At 37.0% G+C, this 20,492-nt stretch overlaps 1 protein-coding gene across 3 annotated transcripts in view; it reads left to right on the top strand.

Moving 5' to 3' along the window:
* Nucleotides 1-20,492, top strand: part of nt5dc1 (5'-nucleotidase domain containing 1) — a 72,902-nt gene that overhangs the window by 33,762 nt on the left and 18,648 nt on the right. The gene's annotated exons all lie outside the window — the stretch shown is intronic.

The raw sequence follows: 20,492 nt of genomic DNA, 5'->3' as shown, positions 1-20,492 counted from the left end.
CTTTCCCACTGTTTATGTTTTGGTGCATGTTAAACTTGTCTAATGAGGCAATGGTACTATTATGAATTTATTTTTTATGACCCAAGTAATTTTACAGTGGAAAGTTGTTAGTCTCCGCTTTGTCTGGAGTCATTAGATAAAGAAAAAGAATCCAAACCACTCCTATATAAATACAACTTGGCTATAGTGCTGTTAAATGAACTGTACTGTCACACTAATGATTAGGGTTGTCAATTGCCCATATTGAAATATAAAATGCTTTGTCCCTTATTGAATCACTACTTTCTTTTTTTTCTTTTTTTTTTTTACAAAAAAAAAAAAAAAACATACCGTAGTGGCCAAAAGTGATGTCCTAAGAAAATTGACATCTTCACCCTTTATTCAAATATTAGGTGTCCTTAACTACTATACACTTAAAAATAAGTACAATGTACTTATTGTGTTCATGTTTTATTGCAAAACACTTTTGCAGCTATTGAGGTGGGATATGTTTAAGGGTTTAAGGGTGGGTTAAGGTGTAGTGGAACACTCAGCAGTGTAATTAGGCCCGAGCACCAATGGAGTGAGGACCCTATTGGAATTGCTCAGTTTATTATCTATATTCTAATGGCTCAATAGCGCCACCTACAAAATTTCAACGAAGCGCCTTTCACGCTGTATTTCACGTACAAATATGAAATTCAGCACACATATGTAACAGCCCAATACCTACAAAAATCTCTTAGAGCAAAATCTGAAAACCAACAGGAATTCAGATATTTTGAATTTTCTCTGCAAAATTTTAACAGTTTTTGCTATTTCCAGACATTGTACTTTAAGAAACTCCTCCTAGAGATTTAATAAGATAAACATCATAATTGGTCAGTCTAATCTAAAGACCTTTGCGATGTTAAATTGCAAAGATCTTGAGTTTTTGCTAAAGGGTGTGTCCGTAGCGGCCTGACAAAATTTTGTTGTTTTGCCATGAAACAGGAAGTTGAAACTCGGGCATACAATGTCCGATCTTCCCTAAACTTCAAGTTTGATAATAGTCCTGGCCTGAAGACATCTACATGGCAATTTTCAGTTGTTGTCAAAGCACCACCTGCTAGCAGCAGGAAGTCTGGAACATCAAATTGACTTATATATTGCCAAATATTGCCATATTTCTCCTATATTTACCTATATTTACCCGCTTAAATGCATCTTGACCACTGTTCACTGTTTTCCTAAGGCCACCAGGTGGCCCTGGGTGCGAGGGCCCTTTTAACTAAGGCTTTTTTACACGTCTAGCCTTAATACCAGGGGTGTCATGATTCTCCATATCCTCGATTCTATTACATTTTCGATTCTAAGGTCACGGTTCGATTCGATTCTCGATTTTTACATTTATTTTTTTTAAAGCACAGGTTGCTATGCCATTTTTCAGACTAGACTTTTATGCAATATAATATTTTACCTTTGTTCGCAATGTACCACACTACATTGTCAAATTTAAAACTTTTTAACAACATAATGTGCTGTGACAGTCATGAAGCTCTATGTTGCTCTGGAGGTCCAGCAATCTGTAGTCAAGGCAACTAAATGTGCACTGCTCAGACCTTCAATAACTTTCTCTTTTACATTATTGTACATGGAGGGAATCACCGTAGCTGTGAGATGCGGTCTACTTTGGATTTCGTAGCATGGTTCTAACATGCTAATTAAATGCCTAAAACCGGAGTTTTCCACCACCGAATAAGGTCGCATGTCCACGGCTATGAATACTCCTAACGCACGTGTAATTGCATTTGCACGAGTTGAGTTGCTTGGAAGTTTAATTCCAAATGAAGACGGAAGAGTAGTTTGTGTAGTTGTTGGTTTAACAGATAAATCTATGTTTTTGTGGTGCCTGCGGAGATGCCCTGCTATGTTAGTCGTGCTGCCAGTGAGATAATATGGTACACGCACATAGCATAGTTTGAAAACTGTTGTTTTTTTTTTTTGCCCACAACGCGAATGTTGTCAACATAACTCACTGGAAATCCAAAATACTTCCACACCAGCAACTTCAGTGAAAGAGGAGGGGGTTCGAGTTCTGTCGATGGGTCTCCTGCATCTGCAGTTGCCATGCTATCTTTTGAGTGGCTGTTAGAGGAGGTTGACTTGCAGCAATTCAACACAAGTGTTTTTTTTCCACTTGGCAAGCAACACGACACAGGGACACGGGGTGTGGCAGCATCAACGATTCCATTTTTTTAATTCGAAATTTGAGATTCTGACTTAATTTCGGTCGATTTTGATTTAAAATTGAAATCGTGACATCCTTAATAGATATGTTCACTATTTGTTTTTTATTACCATCATATTGCACTTTCTTTGGAGGACAACCTTGAACAGGATGTGGAATAAACAATATTGTGAATCCTAGATTAAAACTTAAGACTTTTTCACCCAATTAATAAAAAAAATCAACAGATTAATCGATTATCAAAATAATCGTTAATTGCAGCCTAGGTTTTTGTAATGTCACAGTCACAAACCGTGATTTGTTACTTGCTTGTCAATTACAGGTGGCTTTAGAGTGCATGATGTCATCAATATTTTTGGTTATTCTTACTGGAGAAAGACTGCAAAGTTTAAATGCATACACTGTATCTGCAAAAAGTTTTAAATGAGCGCATGACCTTACATGACCTTGCACGAATTTATAAGGTTGTGTATATAAATGCACTCAATGTTAGAGTAGTGAACCAATGTCAAGGTCCCTCAGTTCAACAAGGCGGTAATTGGTTCTGGGTGGGAATGTACACAGCATTACAGTTAATGTAAATACTGGTTGATGTTGTTTGGGCTGTAGTCTCTTTAGCACTGGCTATGAGATAAGTATGCCAGCTTTGTTATTGTTCGATCAAACACAGGCCGGCGACCTAGTGTTTAAAGTCAAAGTAAAACAGGAACAGAGTTCATTTTTGCAAACATATTTGGCAATATTTGTTTGTGGGGAGGGTGAAGCGATTATTATTTCATCAAATTAGGCCATGTTTGAATGTGTTTATATATTGAAATAAGCTAATCATTCTGTGTCATGCAATAACTGGACCTTGACCCTGGGCACGAATTTCAAAGCAGGTCATTTTGTGGCTGCAGTAATTTTTGCGTTTTAATGGCCTCTTAAAGTGCCCCTATTTGGTTCATAACTTTTGTTTTGGAGGTCTCCTACAACAGATTTACATGCATTAAAGGTAAAAAAAAAAGTTAATAAAAAAAACACTTAAATTTTTTTCATAATATGCATTGCAGCATCACCTCTTTTGTCAGTGTCTGGAACTGTTTGATTAAGAATCTGGTCTTAAACCCTTCCTCTCTGATAGCCTACTCTGCTCTGATTGGTCATTAATATTTTGTCCCCTTGGAATTATAATTTTTATTATTCTATCTGACATTTTTGTCAAAATTGAGTTATTCACATGGTCTTATTCTGTGACTTATTTCATTATGTGATGTTTTTTATGTTGTGTACATTTTGGGACTTTTTATTTAGAAAACAAAAAGGTTCTATCTACAAAGTTGAATGGAATACAAAAACTTTAAAGCTCAATATCTCAAAACTGCTCAGAATGCAGATAGAACCTTATTATTCCAAGGTGACAATATGTGAATTTCAGCTCTGGAGGCTTCCTCAGTGCTTGTATGCACAGTGATACGAATAGTAACCATGGCAACTGTTTGTACTGTACCGGATTTGCTTTTGCAGTGCAGGAAATGGCGTCTTCTCAACATGTCAACAACATTAACTCATCCAGGCCTTAGCCACAACTGTAGTTTTTTAGGGTGGGTCAAAATAGATGTTCTCAGGCAGCCAATGAAGACCATAGGCGGGGATATGCAGATTTGTTACAAAGCTGCGTAGGCTCAAGCAAGAAGTAAGACCGGAATCACTGACTCATTTTAAGTATTTCGGGATTGTTTTTTTCTTTTGGGAAACAATAACTCCATTAGTCATGCACTTTGATCTTTGAAACTTTGCAGACCTTTTACATTCACAAACCGTTATATTACACACTAGATAAAAAGGTAATATTCAAAAAAAGCAACTTTAGCCCTGCTCTAATCCTGACTGAAACCCATTAATCTAAGATTCATCTAAAATTAAGCTTTTTTAACACCTTCTACCTTTCATTCAAGGTAGTGGTTGTCAACTGATCCAAAAACGGCCCGCAGGTCTATTCTGATGGAATACGCAGGGCTGGAGAATTTTGTTGGACTTTTTAGGTGAGCTTGATTAGGGTTGCAGCATCTAGAATTTTGCGGTGTTAAAATTCTAGGTAAGGTGCTGGCTTTAAATCTTTTCTGCAGTGGTTTAAATATTAGTCAGTACTCAGAATTATTTAATTTGTATTACAGTACTTGACAGGGCTGCCCCCTGAGCCTGTTAGTATTTGCTTTCCCTGCTTGGATGCTTTGGTCAATTTTTTGGATAAAAGCCTAATTTCCATAGGAGAGAACTTGAGCAACCACATAACTTAGCAATTCAAATATCTGTATTTTCTTTTAAAGTTAAAGAAAAATAAATGTATGTACCTTGTTGTCAGTGTTCCATGCCATTATAAAACACCTTTTAAAACAGTTGTTTAGTTTTTTTGAACAAATAAAATATGATCCAAGTGATCTAACTCTTCTTCAAATCTAGACCTCATATTTGGAATGAAAGGCCTAAGCACAGCAGTGGCATTGCCCTCCCCCAGAATTAAATTTTATTATTGGGCAGAACAGAAGATCTTGGTCAACCGCTTTCAGAAGACACACGGTGTCCTCCTGTAACCCCTTCATCAATGTGTGCTAGGCATTCGCTCATTCAGTGTGCTGTCCAAAGTTAGCTATATTTGAACCTGGTACTAGCCAACAATGATGCTATTTTGCACATGGTTCATTTTTGAACATGTTCTGGTCCAGGCCCGTCGCAAGGGGGGTGCGAGGCCATGTGTAAAGCTGACGTTTGAGGTTTTTTGCAATGGTGGGGGCGGACAGAATGCACTGGGAGTCTACTGTTGCTTTTGTGACAAACTTAACTTTCATGATCGACAGATACATTTTTGTTATTTGTTGTTAATGTTGTAGATTAACCCTAGGCAGAATAAGCATTGACTACAATTATAGCTTTGACTTTGACTTTTAGCTATTATAGCTATTATAGTCTTTTGAAGGACAAAAACATGAACTTTAAAACTATTGAGGCCCTGCGAGGCCACACATTTGGCACAACCCTTACGACGTTTCTGATCTTGTCCAAAGTTGTCAATATGTATTTAAGACTCACAACAGTTATTCAGCACATGACCCAGACCCAGCACTGTTTGGAGTTGCCCTGGAGGAGGTACTTGACCTGAAAAGTGTGACAACTGACCAAATGTGTCAAACTCCACTCCTGAAGGGCCATTGTCCTGCAGAGTGTAGCTCCAACCAGCTCCAGAACACCTACCTGGAAGTAGGGCAGGACGATGTGACAACCTAAAATTAAAATCTTGATTAATTGAACATTTTATCTTGATTACTACACACGCAGTAGTATGTTTTTAAGGGTAAAGTATTAACAGGATTAAAAAAACGGAATAACTGATATCGGAAAATTATGTCGTTTAGAGGTTCTGAATTTCGGTTTACTTTTTTTGATTAAAGGTGCCCTAGAACTTTAAAAAAAAAAAAGATGTAATATAAGTCTAAGGTGTCCCCTGAATGTGTCTGTGACGTTTCAGCTAAAAATACCCCATAGATTTTTTTTAATTCATTTTTTTAACTGCCTATTTTGGGGCATCATTATAAATGAGCCGATTCAGGGCTACTGACCCTTTAATACTCGTGCTCCACGCCCACGGAGCTTGCGCTTGCCTTGAACAGTGCATAAACAAAGTTTACACAGCTAATATAACCCTCAAATGGATCTTTACAAAGTGTTCGTCATGCATGCGGCATGCATGCATTGGATTATGTGAGTATTGTATACTGTTATATTGTTTACATTGACGGCTCTTGTCTGCGTGAATACAGTAAGAAATGATGGTAACTTTAACCACATTTAATAGTACATTAGCAACATGCTAACAAAACATTTAGAAAGACAATTTACAAATATCACTAAAAATATCATGATATCATGGATCACGTCAGTTATTATTGCTCCATCTGTCATTTTTTGCTATTGTTCTTGCTTGCTTACCTAGTCTGTTGATTCACCTATGCAGATCCAGATGTTACTGGCTGCCCTTGTCTAATGCCTTTCATAATGTTGGGAACATGGGCTGGCATATGCAAATATTGGGGCGTACACTCTGGCTGTTACGTAACAGTAGGTGTTATGTTGCGATTCGCCTGTTCTTCGGAGGTCTTTTAAACAAATGAGATTTATATAAGGAGGAGGAAACAATGGAGTTTGACTGTATGTCTTTTCCATGTACTGAACTCTTGTTATTTGACTATGCCAAGATAAATTCAATTTTTCATTCGTGGGCACCTTTAATCATTAAGCCCTACCTGGAAGTTTCTAATAATTCAGAAGACCTTGATCAGGTGTGTTTAGGTGAGCTAAACTTTGCAGGACAGTGGACCTCCAGGAACTAAATTTGACACCCATGTTTTAAGGAAAGCCTGTTGCCTCACTGGAAGCCATGGATCCATGGTTTAAAAAATGACTAAAATGGAAATTCAAGTTAATTTCTGTTTCGGGGGATGGGGCATCTTGATGTTGTCTTTGAAAGTGGGCTGAAACATTTTGTAAAACTGTTCAGTTGCCAATGATACGCATTACACAGTTAGGCCTTGTGTCCACCAAAGTGTTTTTCAAGGCTAACGTGTTTTCCCAATTGTTTTCAATGGCAGCGTCAATTTTTTTAAAAAACTGCAGCAGCATGACGAGGCGCTGAGCATCTTAAAAAAAAACGCTGCACTGCCTAAGCGCTCTCCAGCGTCCAAAGCTATGTGTTTGCAGCAGAGCGCCTAGCATTTTTAGCTGGCTAAAAACACTTTTTTTACTGCTGACAAAATGTTGAAGGGAAAACCTTAACTAAGATCTAAATGTTTTATCAGCATTATTTCAAATCCTATGTCAAATCTAGATGTTTCTAGTGGTGTATAGATGTTAATCCTTTCCATTTGGATGGATTTTCCTTTGCCTGTCATCAACCTAAGTACTGCCTTTCCATCTATATTTTAATGACCGTGAGAGAGTGAAAGTGTTTGATTTAAGATGGAATTACTGACTTCTGCATCTTACTGACTCATACAGCAGTTACAATCATCACTGGCTTGGTTTAAGAGAAGGTTGCCCACTCCAATCTCTGAAAGATTTTATGTTAGAATATATGGTTTAATTGCAGAGTCATTTTTTTAGAAGGATTGCCACAATCCATGATGAAGGTGTGCCAGATCTGAAAAGGCTCCAGTATACCAGTTGATTTTTAATTTATTTTTGTCTGCTGGTCACTGTTTACAGGCATGATTGTCAGAATGACACAGTGGGGTTTGTTAGGGGTCCAAACAAAGTTCAGAAATCTCTTTTATTAGGGGTTCAGGCATGAAGAGCTTTTTTCTGCCTTTAAACAGAATGTAGCGACAAAACTGTATCTGATTTGTCTTATCAACTTGATATTTTGCATCGTGTCTTTGTCTTTCTTCAAATTTCAATCATTCATTATGGGGACATTCACATATGATATTCTGAACAATAGCACTCGTGTGATGTAGCTTATTTATTTGCCTACTTTTATGAACTTGTCCCAGGTTGTTCTAATAAAACAGTTATCCAAAACATTTATACTTTAAGTTTTACATCACAGCCACTCACAGAAATCATTACTCCAGTGTTTAATGTTAAACAGTCCTTCAGATATCATTTTAATATGATGATTTTCCTGCTCAAGGAACATTTCTTTATCATTATCAATGTTGAAAACAGTAATGCTGCTTAATATTTTTGTGGAAACTGTGATTCTTTGATGAATAATAAGAACACCATTTAGTTATTTATATTAATGTATGTCTTTACTGTCACTGTTGATCAATTTAATGTGTTCACGGGGAATAAATATTAATTTCTTTAATAATAAAAAAATGAATAAAAAAATTCAGAACTGACCCAAAATATTTGGTTGGTAGTGTACTTACACAGTGAAATAAAAAAAAAAATTGTCAAATTTTTAAAATAACACATCTTGAGAGCCCTTCTGTTCTATTGTGCTCCCTCTAGCTGTTTTTGAATACAAGAGCACTTCCTAAGTAACATGTCCTATCAAAAGCCGAACCAGCTAATTATACAGACTTCCTTAAGACTGGTTTGTCAACTTGCCTAGTTTGCATGATTAATGTGTATAGTATGTAGATATGTGTATGTGTTATTTTATAGTATTCCTCACATCTGCAAGTCTTTGAGCTAAGCACAGATTCTGAAGAACTTTTCCTTCACTCCCAGAGATTTGGAAGCTTGGTTGGGGTTTCTGTAATGACAGATTGTTAGGTCTACAGTTTTCCGCAGCCTCAAGGGACGAGTTAAGGGAAGACTTACTTTGGAACTGGCGTCTAAGACTCTTAAATCTTAACCAAATCCCACCCTTAAACCCAACACCCTGTTTAACTCTTTTGCCATTCATTCTTCTGTTATGCTATTTCCCATCCATTCAGTTTTTAATTGTACTTCTCGTACAATATGTAGTCCTGCTTGGCATAAGATCTTTATTCTTTTTTTTTATGTGAGGAAGAATAGCATATGCACACGTAGGAAACCAAAGACAAACCTACAGCTTTCCAGAGAAAGAACTTATGGTTGAGCACTTGTGGTCACAAAGCATGACCTTTATTTTACCTTTATCTAATCATTTACATTGACCATTGATGCTTTTTTAATTTAAAAGAAAATTAATTATAATTTTATACATTAATTACATAAATAAATTATACATGATTGGCTGGCCAAATTATTTTATGTAAATATATCCAGAAACTTATCCATCTCACTATCCTTCTCTTCATGCTCTCATCCTCTCATTAGACATGTTTTGCTGCTGCTGCTGCTGCTGCTGTCTGTCTTGTCAATCATGTTGCGTTACAGTATGAACAAGTGCGCTGGCAGTGTAGATACGGCATTATATAGACAGCTTCTTTGATTCTAATTAACATGTTTAATTAACACATAAACATAGACCAAGCTACTTTGTCAGAGAGAGAGAGATGTGGTAGCACTGATTTACTTGTGAAATTTGATTTACTGATTTACTTGTGCTGTTTGCCAAATTACAGTTGGAAAAAAACATTTCAAATTATTATTATTTGGAAGTAAAATAATGTCAAATGATTTTGAAACAAATCAGCTTGTTGAGTTGCACTTGAAAAAATATGCATTGCATTAAACGTGCATGCTTGTACTCAAATTCAACATGGTTGTATGTTTAAGTTATGAATATTTCACATACATTTTCATTATTAAAAAATCAATGATCTCTATTCAACTTTCAGATTTCACTTCCAAAATATTTGGTCTGTTTAAAAATACAACCTATAATATTTGGCAGGCAATTTGTCTGTCCATATTATTTCGCTTTGCAAATTCGCTTCCACAAATTCAGTGGTTCAAATTCGACAGAAAATTCAACATTGCACATCTGGAAACTGCAGGAAGAGCAGTACATTGCAGATGCATGATCTCCATCTGTTGTTAGTCAGCCTCATCAGCAGGTGCCGCAAGCAGCTGTTAACGAAGACCAAAGCAATGGCTAGAGAAAGTCAGTTCATTCACAGATTTACAGAAATGCAGCAAGCAGTAATTTTATGTGATGATTATCAAGGCCAGTATACTGTGCAGAAAAACTGATAAAGACACAAAAGATATGTTTACGTTTAATTCGGTATCTTTACGGTTAATTTCAATGTGTATAGCCTACATGTAAAGCAATCTACAGTCAAGCATCGGCAATCTACTGCTCTTTCTGCAGTTCCCGGATGTGCAATGTTGAATTTTCTGTCGAATTTGAACCACTGAATTTGTGGAAAGGAATTTGTTAAAGGTGCCCTAGAATCAAAAATTGAATTTATATATTGGCATAGTTAAATAACAAGAGTTCAGTACATGGAAAAGACATACATTGAGTTTCAAACCCCATTGCTTCCTCCTTCTTATATAAATCTCATTTGTTTAAAAGACTTCCGGAAAACACGCGGATCTCAACATAACACCGACTGTTACGTAATAGTTGGGATCATTAATATGTATGACCCCAATATTTGCATATGTCAGCCCATGTTCAAGGCATTACACAAGGAAAGGCAGTATTAACGTCTGGATCTGTGCACAGACAAGGTAAGCAAGCAAGAACAACAGCGAAAAATGGCAGATGGAGCAATAATAACTGACATGACCCATGATAGCATGATATTTTTAGTGATATTTGTAAATTGTCTTTTTAAATGTTTCATTAGCATGTTGCTAATGTACTGTTAAATGTGGTTAAAGTTACCATTTCTTACTGTATTCACGGAGACAAGAGAGCCGTCGCTATTTTCATTTTTAAACATGTGCAGTCTGTATAATGCATAAACACAACTTCATTCTTTATAAATCTCTCCAACAGTGTAGAATTAGCCGTTAGCCACAGAGCATAGCCTCAAACTCATACAGAATCAAACGTAAACATCAAAATAAATACTTTACTCACATAATTCGAAGCATGCATACAGCATGCATGACGAACATCTTGTAAAGATCCATTTGAGGGTTATATTAGCTGTGTGAACTTTGTAAATGCACTGTAATATAGTCGAGAGCTCGTGTGGCAGGGAGCACGCCATTTAAAGGGGCGGCGCTTATAGTTAATGATGCCCCAAAAAAGGCATTTTGCAATTTCCTGCATTATAAGTGCTGGCGCTGGTGGTAAAATTATGCACAATACTAGTAAATGAGAGGCAAAATTCAGACCCTGGATATACTGATACTTGGCATCTGTGTATAATATCACACAAAGTATTGCGATACTATGCTGTATTGATTTTTTTTTTTTTTTTTTTCCTCCACCAGCCATACTTTTAAGTCCCCATTGAGCAAGCCAGCATTGCAAAGGTCATTTATGGTTGCTTTATAAAAAATAGAATAATGTTCTGCCAAATAGGACTTAAGATGTGCATGAATTGTTTTTCAGGGGCAGATTTGCAGAGGCACTTTGGAGTAAGCATGTTTGATTTATTTCTTTGTGGTCAAGCTGTTGTGTTTGTTTATGTGTGCAGTCTGTGAGGACAACTCAACACAAAATCTTCTTGCCTTTAATTTAAAGTTGCATATGTCTTTGACCCTGTGTTATAGGTGTTTCTAATTTAAGCTGATAACAGTTAACATCAGTTGACATAATAGAATATAATTTGATGAATTAGCTTTACCTCAGTCTCATTTATGCTTGCATAGAGGATAAAATGACGACAAAGTAAAAAGTGGCACATCTTTCAGCACTCTCCAATATTGTGTTACAAAACTTTATATATTCAAAAGGAGTTTCACATTCAGTGTGTTTAGCAGTTTCAGCTGGGTTTTTTGATGACCCTTTGGGACTGCTCATTCAGTTCCCCTCTTGTCTTTTAGCAACCACAGAAAAATGCCACATGGGAGACATGCATTCATTAGTGGCCTTGCTGCTAAAAATGGTGAGGGTTGTTTTTTTCAAGCTGTTTTGCCAGTGTTCAAACAGGTGTACAGCGGAAAGTAATGCAAAGTCAAATAAGGTCACTGCATCCTCATGCAAATATTATACAATCAGCTGTGCATCGTGCAGATAACACTGACTGTGCAGAAATTAAAATGGATAGCCTTTTCCCAGTTGTCATAAATAGAGACTGGTTGCTATAAAAATATAAATAACTTTATTTTGTAAGAGATGAATAGCACGTCTCTCTGGGTGTGTGTGCTTTTCCATCTTAAATGGTCAGTATCTCTTTGATTCATTTCTTTATGAGGAGGTAACTGAGCTCTCTCTTCCCATAAACTGTGGTGTGAGTGGTTCTAAATGGAGTGGCACAGCTTATTTTATCATCTTGCATTTAGTCTTTGAAGTATTTGAGGATCTAATTCAAGCTTCTCACAGATGCTCAGCACTTCCACTGCCAGCCCTGCACAGCACTAAAACACAGTAAAGTAAGTTGACACATAATAAAGCATAGAACTTTAGAGTTAACACATTTTGATATAGGGTAGAATGGGGCTAAAGGCGCATTTCATTTAATTTTATTCTAAACCACTAGACTGCAAAATTCCCCTGCACTTAACTCAACATTCTCGGTTCACTGTGCACCTGGAAATTTGGCAGCAATAAGTTGATCTTATCAATTTTGTTGCTGTGTCAATTGTGGTAATCAAAGTTACAATTAAATTATGTTTTGTTTATTATTATTAACAGCAAACCAACTGAAAAAAATTAAGAACTTCTCAGAGAGTGTTACATTGTGCTGATGGTAGAGCTGCTTGAAGGTGAGCCTCCAAAATTAGAAAAAGAAAGTGACATAATTTCACAATTGATGAATTTTGTTATTTTCCTGTTTATTTCTGTGAAGCTGCTTTGACAGTATGTGCTGTATAATGTGCTATTTGAATAAATGTAACTTGATTTAAATTGCAGATTCTTTATAGCATGTTATTCACTCCTAGGTGACTTTCAGACAGACTAGGAATTTAAAATTTGAATTATTAATTCACTATCTTGCAGTATAAAAAGGACGCAGTAAACTACTGGATGCCATTAACTGGATGTTGCAGGTTTTGGAGAAAGGGTGTGTTGTTGAAGTTGAAGCAAAACATCTGCAAACACTTATAGCACATTTTCTGAAGTGTTTTTAAAATAGCATAAGAGCAGGAACTGAACACCGCCATTTTTTTATTAAGCACATACCTGTAAAGCACAATGCAGTCCATTTAAAGGGTCATGAAACCCACTATTTCAGCACCGGTTAGTTCTCACTGCAGTAAGAAATGCTACAAAACTGGACATGGTAAGTTGTGGAGTGGAGACGGATGAGGGTACAACAACAGATTCAGATCTAGTCCAGGTTTTTTTCCACCCTCATTGAGTTAAAGCATCAAATATTCCCACAAATCAGGTGTGGAGCCATCATTTCAGATCTGAGGGGGGCAAAAATGTCAAGTGTAATGCCATTTTTTCTTTTCTCTTGCTTTTAATTGGCTAAGAAATCAAATACACTGCTGAACAAGAACACGCAGTCTGTATTCTATTTTTTTTTTTTCACAAGTAAGTCAGTTTCTATACTGTAATAAAGGCTTTGTCAGTTAGCACAGAATTATTCATATACTTAATTGTCATTAAATACACCAAGATGGCTTCACTAGTCAAAAGGGTTCTGCTTTTTATTCAGCTACCTGCTTTTCTCCATATAAGGAATTTCCTGGAACATCATAAGTTATTACTTCTTTGAGTCAGTTTTGTAATTTTTGTGCAAGGGCTCCTTCCAGCTTTGAGTGTGAAAAAAGGAAAGGAAAAGGAAAGAAAAAAAAAAAAAAAAAACATTTAGTCCTAGTCCGATTAGCGTTCAGATTGGCAATTTTATCACCGAACCTAAAGGCATAGGGATATGGTCACAGCCTGATTGGTCGGATTTTATGATGTATTGCCTATTTTGAGACGGAACATCCAAAACAATGCTGTGTGCTGAGGTAAATGCGCTTGTTGTGTGTACGTAACCTGCATATGATGGTATTTTGGCCAGCTGGGAAATCGTGAAGTGCTTATAAAATGTGTAAAGGAGTCAAAACAGCGGTGGGAATACATCCGTCACACACACAAACGATCTGATGTGAGGAGACGTGCGTCTGATGCCTGTGATGGGCAAATTCATGACTATGATGAGAAAAACAGATATGCGTGAGGATTCTGTCCTTTTTAGGGTCTCATCTTCCTGTTTTTGGTTCGTTTACATGTCTTTGGTCCGTGTTGCGCTCAGATGTCATTCGAACTGCACCAGAGTTCGTTTGGAAGCGGACCGAGACCCACCTTTTCAGTGGTCTCGGTCCGCTTGTTTGGTGCGCACCAGGGTTCGGATGGCAGCCTTCAAACATGCTCAAATGATCCGCACTAGCCGAACAATTGCACCAGGGTTCGTTTTAATCAAACTAAACATGCCAAGTGTGAACGCACCCTAAATGAAAAGGTTTAGCACTCCATAATGCTTACATACTGTAGGTCTAATATGAAACGTATATATCCTCGTTTTTATAAGAATTAAACATCAGGTCATGCATCTAGATTTATTCACATTGGGACATGAAAACATCTACATGAACGCACTCGCCTGAAAAAAGTGCGGGGGACGAATTTGCATTTTATTAAAAGTGCGGGGGACATTAGCGTATTCTATGCCAATGCCACAAATGCATGCTGCAGTTCACCATTGCACTTATGACAATCAACAAATATATTTGTATGTTTATGGTACATTACACAAATACCTACATATCCTTTGATAACTATAATTTAATACTCAAATAAATGTACAGCTGTTTGCATTTATACTCCACATTGAAAATATACCTTATGCAAGTGAATGCGTTGTTGCACTTTTAAAATATATATATATATATATATATATATATATAATATATATAATTTTTTTTTTTTTTTTTTTCACACCCATAAGCCAGGGGGCAGCAGCCTTTTCCCCATTTTTAAGTTTCCTAGTTAATCACTCTGCCATAACCACACAGTAGCTTGTGATGCACAGCGGTCGTGCAAATGGTTTGTCAGAGCCATGCACCTTCATTGACTTGCATAGTTTAATTCTCACAGCATAATAGCTCCTAATAAAACATGCTGTGTTACTATGTGGAATGATAACCTCAAAATGTTAATCTGTATGCAGGTACGATGTACTTTATCTAAATGAAGTTCATACACCTCTCTTGCTTTTGCTCACGCTCCAACGATTACCCCTCCGCAGGCCCATGTGCCATCAGTTGCCGACCACTACTTTAAGCCATTTGATTGGTTATAACCAGAAGCTCTAAAGACTGGTTCTGGTTTCACTCACTGTGCACAGAAACTCTTACAAAGTAAAAACAAGCACTCATTTTTGATCCATGACTTTGTATGCCACTTTCTGTACTGTGCATGATACCACAGTTTTTTGCATCTGTTATAGAAAAGCAACACATGCTGTTGTAAATAAGAAAAGCACCTTATCATGGGATAAACACACACAGACTTAATTATGAAACACTGATGACTCGTCATCAATGGACTATAGGTGTAAGAAAAGGCCATGGACATGTGACATGGACACGATGAAGTTTTTATACTCGGAAGATGGAAATATGAAAAACTTTTTTTTCCAACAATTAAAATGAACAACTGTTAACATTTGTATTCTGTGATGTGCATCTCAGTTAAAATCACAGAAAATGTTACATGACCCTTCAAAGCCCTGAATGCGTGCTCTGATCGTAATCGTTGTGAATGCGGGTGGTCGCTGAATACGCTCAGTCGTCAAAACTACAAAGCGTTGTTATTTTTGTTTGTTATTCCATGTATCAGGGAACGCGTGCTGCTTCCAGCAAGCTGGATAAGATCACCGTTCCACCCGGAGGATGTCACGCCTCTGCTGTCACAGAGGACCTTTGAGTTTGTCTGTGTGTATGGAGGAAATGCAGTCACAAAAGCAAGAGCAGAATTATTCTTCCTCTTTAACGCCTCCCTTCTCTGCTATAGGCATATTGTTAAATTGTTGTTCGACTTGCTTTGGGTAGTGTTTAGTGTTTATATCTTGTGTGCACTATTTGTGCTAATGTGCAGATAATAACCTGTCTTTTGTCTGTGAATACAGTGGTGTCTATCAGCTGGTAGGTTTTAGGAGTGAGTGTGCTTCTAATCAAACAATAGCACTCTCTACTGTTCATTGCTTAAAACAGTGATTCTCAATCTTTTTAATTCAAAGGCTCTCATGGAATTATTTTGTGATTCCAGAAATTTCAAGTGTCTCTGTATGTTCTTCATTTAAAACAGTAGGCATTTAATAGAGAAAATTAAATCTTGATTTTGAGTGTTTTTATCATTTAATTAAGATTAGCTTAGACTATTTTAATATGTCATTATTTACTTTTTTAAGTCATTCTGCAGCCCCCTTTTGCAGTTTTCTGAGGCCCTCTAGTGGGCTCCAGGATAATTCCTTTTCTTGTATTTGGCAGGGGTCTTTTTTGCTTGTTTGTTCACCAGTAACTGAATGCTAATTTACTAATTTGTTTACATTATGACATGGACAGTCCCCCTGCAGAAACCTTTTAATTGCTTTGCTCTTGGTGATTTGAACCTACAATGTTTTTAACACTAGGCCACACAAACCCAGTTGTGTTTATTTGAATACTTCTCTTTGGAGATCCAGAGGTGTTTTCTCTGAGATGCAAAGGGAACTAATTCATAAGAAAAACAATTGCTCAGTATCTAAATATTGTTGTAGTGTTTATCTTATTGCTAGGCTAAATGTTTTATTAGAGGTAGCTTAAAAATAAGTTTTTATTTATTTATTTATTTATTTATTTTTGCAATAATACCTGGCTGCCTGCATCTATTAAGGAATTAATATTATTATTATTAAAATATAATAATTACGTATAACTTGAATTAATAAATATAAATGTGCAATTTATTTGTTAAATTCACAAGGAAAAACAACAACTCGGCAATTTCAGCTAACTAAGGGCCACCAGGTCACTTCATGCATTTTTACTGATCGAATAGCTATCTGATTTGTTAAAACTGTTCCATTTATGCTTGGCCACATAAATGTGTCTCAGCAAAACAATGATGAATCTGATCTTTATACAAATATAAATATAACAAATATAAATTCCAACGCCATATATTTGAGATGAGTTAAGCCCAAGCAACCGTGTAAATCTATTTGTTCCTCTTGCCGGGAGTGGTCCACTGATGAACGACTGAACTTTTAGTCTTCTAAGCATGTTAAAAAGTTCATTGAAATCCCTTTTAAGGAGTTCTGACTGCTCCTTCCGAATATCATTCTTCCCCACATGGATGATTAGTCGATTTGCAGTCTTAGATTTCATCAGAATGCTCTTAAGTTCCCTGTTTACATCAGAAACTGTGGCTTGTGGAAGGCAGCATGTAGTTGTATGCTACTAATGTTTCTGATAATAGTCACCCACTACCAGAGTCCTGGTCTCGGCTGCACTATGAGCTGAGTGCCGCTGTCTGCTCGAACTTGAGCAGTTAGCATCGGTGATAGCATCGGTGAGTTAGCATCAGTGTTAGCTGCTGGCTGATTTGATCTGTGTCCGATCATATTTGGGGATTCCTCACCCACATTCATCATGTCTGGAGATTCCTCACCCACATTCATTAACACTTCAAATCTGTTCTCCAGATGTATTGGCGGTGGTAGGGAGCTAGTATTTGGGGTAGAGGATGCTACTGAAATATGTGATACTCATGACAATCTGATGTCTCGAGTGCCTTTGGGTCTCACTCCGTGTTTGTGCCATCGATTTGTATGTTGATCAGTATCGGCACTCAGTATGGTCTGTTTAGCGGCATTAGATTCATAGGACTCACCGACTGTGTGCTGAGGATGTCCATGACGAAGCACTGTTGTGTATTCCGTCTGGTTTGGTAGTCCCGCAAGTAACTTTATTTCAAGAACTGCAATCCTTTGTAGAAGTCTGTGGCAGTTTGTGCAGCAGGTAGATTCTTCAACCAGAGGAGGCATATTATTTCTAATCCTTTTGGATGTAGGCAGCTGAGTTTTCCCTTCTCCGGAATGTAAGCTGATGGCTGCCGTCAGTGGGAAGCTGGTTGGATAAAAATTCCCCTTTTTTGTAGCCATTCTTCCAGTTAAAATGTTTGTTGGTGCTGATTTGCTGTAGTTAAAATATAAAAATAATAGAGCAAAGCGCGGAGCTATAAGCAAGTACGTCCGAACAGTAGCGAAGCAGGAAGTCACGTCAACGAAAGCAACAAATATTACTATTCTAATAAACAATACTAATTAAAGTATATGATAAGATAAGAATAAGATCAAAGACTGTAGTAGGAGAGAAAAAGGCATCAGCACAGGTGAGATAATTTAGTGTCACTACATTTAATGAAGATGATTGTGTTCTGAGCTTCAGGATGCAACGACAAACTTTCGGTTTCATTCACAGCAGTTTGCATGTCTGTTTGTTTGAAGAGATTCTCAGCTACTCATCCGCAGCGGGCCATATCTGTGGCAGTGCGTGCTGCAGTAGTGCTGTCATATCTGCCTACTCTGAGCTGATATAATGCACTCTCACATGTTTATTTTTTTTTTAACCATTTGGGGAGGAGTAAAATTTACATTTGTGGCTTCAACCAGATGCATTTACACCTGAAGTGGTTTGAGTGATTGTATTTAAATCTGTCTCGAATGTGTTTCGTAAGACATTTACACCATATTTGTTTGTTTGTTTTTTTATTTATTTTATGTTTATTAACATAACAATATAATGGGCCCTATCATACACTTGGTGCAATGCGACGCCAGGCACAACTCAAGTGTGTTTTGCTAGTTTCAGCCCAATGCAGTTATCATTTTTTACGTCCTGCACCACGTTATTTAAATAACAAATGCATTTGCACCCATTTGTGCACCCATGGGTGTGCTGGTCTGAAAATGAGGTGTGTTCAGGCTCATTGTTGCTATTTTCATGTTACTATTTTGAGGCAACTAAAATAGACTGCAATATTTGTTTTTTGTTTTTTATTTAAAGAATGCATTAGTAATATGAGCCTATATGCGGATGCACAACACACATACATTCTGCTTATTACACACACAGGGACGCGCAGCAGAACACATATGCCAAATATTAAAAATAAAAGGACTACAATGTAAAAGATTATGATTGTGTGCATAAAAGATAAAAATGCTTTGGTGGAATCTGGCTTTTCCCGTAGTTGGTCTGTTCACACCATTTAACCTAACACACAAGCATATCCATTTTCTCACTAGAGAAGCATTCAGTTTTTCCGCTTGCAAATTCCGCCATGTAAATAGTGAATCCGCCATGGTGCAAGTGCAACTGGCTTTTAAAGGGAAGGGGAGATGAGACTCTGATTGGTTTATTGCATGTTACGCCCAAAACACACCCATTACTCATTAAGAGAATAGGGACAACCTGTTTGGACCATTTTGTCAGCTCAAAATAGCAAAAGTGGATTCAGAAATTAAAGTGGATTCCTCTAGCAAAAGTGGATTCCCCTAGTCAGGGGCACCGCTAGCAATTTTGGGCCCTATGAAAGAATATGAGGTTGGGGCCCCTACCACGCCCATTCCGCACCAAACAAACAAGTCAACCTAGCTATCCAAAATCTTTGTCTGTAATTTAATAATAATGACCTATTACTTGTGCTATCGCTTTTGACCACTAGGTATCAGTATTTAGTCAGAGACCTACCATGACTGTAGCTAGCACTGGCAGATGATTTATTATGCAAATGAAAATGTAATAGAAAAATACAGTACAGTAATCAAATATTCATATTCATACATTCTTAAACAAAACAAATTGTTTTGTCAAAAATTCAAGAAGGTCCATGTTTTAAAGCTCTTTTTAACTTGTACTCTGCCTTAAAAGTAACATAGTTCTTGTAATTGTTAACTATAGCATTTGTTACAATAAGGATATATAATTTACAGGTAAAGACCATTTTTTATTTCTTTCTTTTTATAGCATTTGTTATGAAAAATAGCAACACAGTAAGAAACTATAGCTACAATATGCCACAACTGTAATATAAATCTTTAGTGAAAACTATATTCCCTTAACAGATTATCTATTATAAATTATACAACTAGTCAAAATATGCCACAATAGATACAATAGAATGTGATAAATTCTAGTAAATGTAGCCATCATGAGTTTAGAAAGCTTGCAGGATGATGTTTTCCCCTTTTTTCATCAGTCAATTTCATGTTCGACTTTATCCGTAGTGTTCTCGTGCAAATCTTAACACCTTTGGAGCACGCTGGTGAACGCGCTTACACTGATTTGCACGCCACTCATGCAAAATGAAACAATTGGGCTTCAGTCACAGACAGGCATATTGCACAGACAATTGATCCGTTCAGTTCATACAGTTTATAAAAGCTCAGAAGCGTGCAATGTATACAATTCATTAATAGTCTGATGACTCAGCGTTTCGGTGTGGGGGCGTTCAGAGTACCGGCAACATGTGAGAAGTGCCTGTGCGTGAGAAGCCGATCTCTGGGGGCCCCAAAAGTTTGTGGTTCCTTAGAATCATCCTAACTTTCCCCCCCCTTAGCAGCGCCCTTGTGCGCCGTGCTCTTTAAAACATGTGCTTAGATTGTTAAAATAGGGCCCAATATCACATTGTATGTGGGCCAAAAGATGCTACTCTGAACATCACAAATTATTAATGATTTTTCTATGCCATGATTCCAGTTCTGGGCAGCATTTTTGCCTCTCACTTATAGACATGCATGTAGTGATTCACTGCATCCAAAAA

Source organism: Chanodichthys erythropterus, chromosome 4, assembly GCF_024489055.1.
Source record: "Chanodichthys erythropterus isolate Z2021 chromosome 4, ASM2448905v1, whole genome shotgun sequence".
Lineage (NCBI taxonomy): Eukaryota > Metazoa > Chordata > Actinopteri > Cypriniformes > Xenocyprididae > Chanodichthys > Chanodichthys erythropterus.
Note: the sequence above shows the minus strand (reverse complement) of the source record. Positions and strands in the feature narration are given on the sequence as shown.